This window comes from Sinohyriopsis cumingii, unplaced genomic scaffold (assembly GCF_028554795.1).
Source record: "Sinohyriopsis cumingii isolate HCF-2022 unplaced genomic scaffold, ASM2855479v2 utg000066l, whole genome shotgun sequence".
Classification (NCBI taxonomy): domain Eukaryota; kingdom Metazoa; phylum Mollusca; class Bivalvia; order Unionida; family Unionidae; genus Sinohyriopsis; species Sinohyriopsis cumingii.
Window position 1 is genome coordinate 223,896 of NW_028315866.1, and position 6,571 is coordinate 230,466.

At 33.6% G+C, this 6,571-nt stretch overlaps 1 non-coding gene across 1 annotated transcript; it reads right to left on the reverse strand.

Moving 5' to 3' along the window:
* Nucleotides 1–5,780: 5,780 nt before the first annotated feature.
* Nucleotides 5,781–5,864, reverse strand: Trnal-cag (transfer RNA leucine (anticodon CAG)). Its single transcript has one exon. It is a non-coding gene; the product is annotated as a tRNA-Leu (tRNA).
* Between the last annotated feature and the right edge of the window lie 707 nt (nt 5,865–6,571).

Sequence of the window (6,571 nt, forward strand, 5' to 3'; positions counted from 1 at the left end):
GCATACATGAACGCTGTAAGATTGATGTTTTCTATTTTAGAGTCATAAGAGATACTGCTCTATGACAAAAGAACAGTTTGTCAGAAGTGGGATTCGAACCCACGCCGGGAAGACCCGACTGCGACCTGAACGCATCGCCTTTTTTTTTTTTTTCTTTCTTTATTCAAAAACGCTTTGTACAGTATAAAAGTTAAAAATATACAGTCAGTATGTACATAGTAGTTTGTAATGCTATATTACAAAATAATGGTTCTACAATAGTATTTTGTAATGCTATATTACAAAACAATGATTCTACAATAGTATTTTGTTAAGCTATATTACAGAACAATGATTCTAAAATTTTATTGTGTAATGTTATAGTACAAAACAATGATTCTACAATGTAATAAACACTTTATCCTCTTCTATTCTCATTAAAGGATTATCTTTTACAAAATACTTCGTAATCAAAGTCTGATTTTTGTCTTTGTAATGTTGATACGCATATAATATATATTTTCTAGTCAAATATTGGAACAATCTTTCGATGTCTATTTGTTTCCCTAATAAAGACATAATGTTTCTTCTTTTGTAAATGCACAATCGAGCAATGCTCAGAATGTAGTTCAAAAAATAACTATTTACTGATTTTGTTTCTTTGTTATATCCTATCATGAGCATTTGTTCAAGAGAAGTGCTATTGAGAACACCAACTCTACAATTTTTAAAAAGAATCTCAACTATATATACAATATAATTCTTAAAAGAGCTTAATTCAGGACATTTCAAAAACATGTGAAATAAATCCTCTGTTTCCAACTGGCACACTGGACATGAGTCATTATCAATTTTGCCATAGTATTTTAGTCTCTCTTTTGTAAATATTCGATTGTGCATTATTCTATAATCCAAATCTATACAATCTGGGGTCTTGAAAGGTAGGTGTATCAATTTCCAGTATTTATGCTTTTCCAAACTAAATATCTTACTCCAAAAGGAAACAGAAGCTGGTTCTTGAAAAATCAACGTACATAAAAGCTTGTAAAATAGTTGTGTTGTACATAAACAGAGGTCATATAATTTTGTATCAACTCTGAGAAACATATTATTTCTCCCATTGGTTACAGTGGGTTTTGACTCTGTTGCAACAATATTTCTCCAGCCTAATGGTATACTTTCTATTATGCAATTATAGTCTTTTTTTATCTTATCTGTTTTGATCTCAGAATTTGATTTGTATATCATTTCTGGAATAGCTCTATAAGGTAGTATTCCAGGTACAAATTCATATGTAATATCCTGAACACGAACAATTCCTGCTTCTATAAATTCTGCGAAAAACAACGTTTTACCAGCACATGTAATATTAGGATTTAAAAAGAGAGGTTGTTCAAAAACATTCCTCACATCAATATTTGTATCGATATTATTTCTAAGTTTTTCCCATGCATGAAACATTCCTCTGTAAAATATAGGTAGGGTATTCAATTGTTGCTTATTTAAAGACATGAGAAACAACTCTTTGGTCAACCTCATGTTCAGGACAGTAGATAAAAAGTGATCAAAGGTATTTTTCCACATAGCATGGCAATTCACATCAAAGTATCTTTTTAAAAATTTTAGTCTGAATGCATACATTTTCATCTTTATATCAGTTAACTGTAGTCCGCCATTTCGCTTATCACCAATTATTGTATAATAGTGAACCAAATGGGACTTTCCTGACCAGATAAATCTGAGAAATAATTGCTTCAATTCATCAGCAATCATATCAGGAAGAGGCTGAACTGACACTATGTACAATACTCTAGAAACTAATAAGTTATTAACAACTGTTACTTTTCCTTGTATTGTCAAATATCTCTGTGACCACAGTTGCAATAAGTTTTTAATTTTAGACAATCTATCATTCCAGTTCAGTTGCTCACATAACTTTGCACATTTTCCCACATAAGCTCCCAAAATTAAGATGACTTGATCACACATTTGAATTTGTAATTGTTTGCAATAATCATCAGTAAGTTTACCAGATCCAATACACAGAAGTTCTGTCTTTTCCTTGTTCACCTTTGCACCAGATCCTTTACAATACAAGTCAAGTACATTAAAAGATTGATTAATGGATTGTGTGTCCGCTAATGTCAAGGTTGTATCATCTGCATGTTGAAAAACTTTACTTGTATTACTAGACAGTGGGAGTGGAATACCTTTGATAGTGGGATTTGCTTTGATAGCGAGTCCTAAGGGTTCTGCTGCTAATACATATAACATTGCTGATATAGGACAACCTTGTCTGACTGAATTTTTAATTAAAAAGGGTTTCGTTAGATGACCATTGCATTTAACACTACTTTTAATTTCATTATAAAATATCTTTATCCACTGAATAAAATTGTCACCAAAACCGAACTTTCGTAACACAGAAATCAAATATGAGTGGCAAACTCTGTCAAACGCTTTTTCTTGATCAATTTTTAAGATATATCCCTCAAGATTGTCTCTCTCAACCATATCTATAATATCTCTTACAGTGACTATAGTATCAGCAATATCTCTCCCAACTATACAACATGTCTGAGTTTGAGAAATAATTTTGGGTAATACCATTTTTAAACGTGTAGACAAAATCCTTGCCAAAATTTTATAATCTACATTAAGTAAACTGATAGGACGCCAATTTTGCAATCTTCTATTATCCCCCTTATTTTTATAAATAAGTGATATAACCCCAAATCTCATTGATCTCGACATAATATTGTCATTCTTAACACTCTGAAAGATGTGCAACAGAATATCATATATACAATCATAAAATTTACAATACCACTCTACTGTCAATCCGTCCGGGCCGGGGCTTTTATTTTTAGCCATCCCTTTTATAGCTGTATGTATTTCATCAACTGTTATTATGGCATCACACATATCTTTATCCTCATCAGATACAGAACAGTTTACAAAATTTAAAAGTGAATCAGTACAATTATCATCAACAGTTACCGAAGAATATAAATGACTATAAAACTGATGTATTTCATCTAAGATTCCGCTTGTATTTGAAATAATTACACCATCATCATCAATCAATTCATTGATTACATTTTTGTTGTGTCGATATTTCTCAAGATTTAGAAAATATTTAGTATTTCTATCGCTTTCAATTGCCCATTTGGCCTTAGATCTCAATATAGCACCCCCGACAAAAATCAGTTTCATAGTCACTTAGCTGATGTTTTAGTTCTTCATATTTGTTAATGTCATATGGTTCTTTATTTGCGACTTTTTCTGAAAATGATTTTAATTTATTTTGCAATGTAAAGTATTCTTGTAATCTTTCCTTATTTCTTCTTGTACAGTATACTTGGGAAAATTTTTTAATTTTGTATTTTACATTATCCCACCAAATGAGTGGTTCACTGAAATACATTTCGTCAGTTTTTCCCTCGGTAAGAATTGATTTCACTCTTTGTACATATTTTTCCTCAAAAAGAACATTGTTATTTAATATCCATAATCCGGGCCCTGTTTCCACTTTGCAGGTATTTAGTTTAAGGTATACAAAAGAATGATCACTAAAGGATGTATCTGCATAATAAATATTTTGCACATTGGAGTGCAATTTTGAGGAAATCAAAAAATAATCTATTCTACTCTGCTTCATTTCGCCTAGTACAACTTGTTTTCTGGAGAAACTACGAGTACTAGGATTTCGTGATCTCCATAAATCGGTAATATTCCTATCATGAATAATTTTATAAAGTTCACGCATTGCTACATCATCAATATGTAAGGCTTTGTTATGTCGATCAATACCTGCTAAAGTTGTATTAAAATCACCAGCCAGGATAGTGCTATCACTAGTACTGTTATGTAAATATGTATTTAGCTTCATGAAAAAGTTAAACTTTTCCTTCACAACATTTGGAGCATAAATATTGATTAAATCAATCACTTTATCATCCATAGCTATTTTAAGATGTAAAATCCTACCCTTTTCAATCATTTCTTGTGTCACCTGATTTCTCAATTCTCTCACTACTAAAACAGCAACACCTGTCCTCCTAATGTCAGCATTACTATAAAATATGTCACCATTCCAAATCTCATTTTCTCTAATACTTTCAACAAACTCATCATCCCAAAAGGTTTCTTGCAATAATAAAATATGGCCTCTTTTCTCTTTAAATATTTCTAAAACAGACTTTAGTTTATTCAAATTACGCAAGCCATTTACATTTAGAGATACAATATTTAAAGCCATGATTATGATGAGTGTATTGAAAGTATTAAAAAATGTTGAGTGTTTGATCATTTCTTCATAGGTGTTCGTCGCATGCTATTCATCTTCATATTAGGTACTGGATTAAACCTTCTCCTTCTCCTTTGTACTACTTTGAAATTTTCGATATTAGTACCGTTTTCTTGACATGTACGTGATTCGTTTGATCTTTCAACAACGTCTGCAGCCATCTTCCTGTCATCATCTGAATCTGTCCCCGATCCATCTCCAATTGTATGATTGTTGTTTACTTCCTCAGATTCTATTTCTACATTGGTCATATCAACTCCAATTCTTTCTTTTTCTTCCCCACTTTCTCCACTCTCATTATCTTTTTTTGCATTCTCAATTTCTTCTTTATCATCTTCGTCACTCTGTAACTCCAATATGTCTTCCCTCATATCATCATCAACTTGCGAATGAATGCCTGTAATGGCCTCTCTGTAACACATACATGTTTGCGCCTCTTTGTGGCATTTGTCGCATATCCTGCATGTACACATAAGAGGAAAACTTCCACAACTTTCACATCTTTGCCTTGTGCAATTTTTTGCTACATGGCCTTGCTCCCCACACTTGTAGCATACAAAATCAGGGCAGTCTTTTATAACATGTCCCGGATCAAGACATCTAGAACATACCTTAACTTGATTATTGTGTAATACTCTAAAGTATTGTTGACCATTGACAGTCTGAAATTTCAGACTGTAAGGCAAGGATTTTACCTGCTGTGGAAATTTACATTTGACATAACGAGTCCCATCAGCCACACTAGTTCCAGGATAATATCTGCGTTGAATGGGAGAAAGAAGTTCTACTCCGTATTCACCGAGCTTCATACTTATATCATCATCTGTGATGTATGCTGGTAAATGAAGAATTGACACAATAATAGTGTCTGAATATAAAAGAGTACAATCAAAGTGTTCACTTCCAATATCAATTCCACACAAGGTATTATATGCTACTTCCTTACTCGGTAGTGTGACCTCATACAAATTTGCACCTTTGGGCACAACTGCATAGACCGACATATCTCCGGTTAATTCTTCTACACTTCTAACAATATCACTTGCCTTTATTTTCTTCACATCCTTTACATCAATCACCACGGTACATTCTTTCCCAAAACGACGAGAAGCTCCTGTCTGTCTATCGATGTTACTCGACATGCCATTCTTATTGTTAGCTATTCCACTGGTGTCATTAGAGTGTGAGTCAGCTCCTTGTGCTGCACGTGCAGCACGACCAGGCTTTGTATTCATTGTCACAGAAAAAAATTTTTTGTGTGGTGGATAAAGTTATCCACACACTCAAAATATATCTCACTTATATATGAATGCGATCAAACAAATCTTATCAACGTACCTGTAACAAATTAAAACAGCAAAAATGTCTATTAAAGGAAAAAAACTTGAAAATTCACGGAGCGATCATCAAACGTGTTTTCCTTCTGATGTCATAACCGGAAGTCTCTATTTTAGAGTCATAAAAGATACTGCTCTATGACAAAAGAACAGTTTGTCAGAAGTGGGATTCGAACCCACGCCGGGAAGACCCGACTGCGACCTGAACGCAGCGCCTTAGACCGCTCGGCCATCCTGACATATGCATTGCAAAGATCCGAGTGCACATAGAGAGATTGAAGGGCGTATAGGTCAGCATACTGAATAGGACTCGTTGAGGCCTAGAATCATCGACTAATTGAATAAATAGTAAGATTTTGTAACAACAAAGATTTTGTAACAGCACAGGATAATCTCCCATCATCTATATTTTTATCTTTGTACTTGTATATTGTGCCTCTAATAATGATAACATTAACTACAAAGTTATTAATGTTTTCCTTGCAGAGAAGTCGATGAGGGAGGGATTCTACTGTAATTTGAATGCATCATCTTAGACCGCTTGTCCATCCTGATCTATCCATTAGTTTTCTGCACCTTATCTCTTAGAAATACAGTGGAAAGGATACATTAAATGATAGAGACAAATGCAAATGTTAAGTAATAGAGAACAATTGAAATATGAAGGAACAGTGAAAACCTCCAATGTAACAGGTAAGCGTTATTGAACAATGTTATATTATGTATGCATACATCCATAGAGAGAGAGAGAGAGAGAGAGAGAGAGAGAGAGAGAGAGAGAGAGAGAGAGAGATGGTGTGTGTGTGTGGGGGGGGGGGAAGGGTAGGTGACGTATATAATTAGACAGGCAGTGGATAGATGGGCATCTTGTTTGTGAATCGCGGGAATATAGCGCCAGCGGGTACTTATATAAAAATGACAATTTCTCATTAACATACAAGAGATA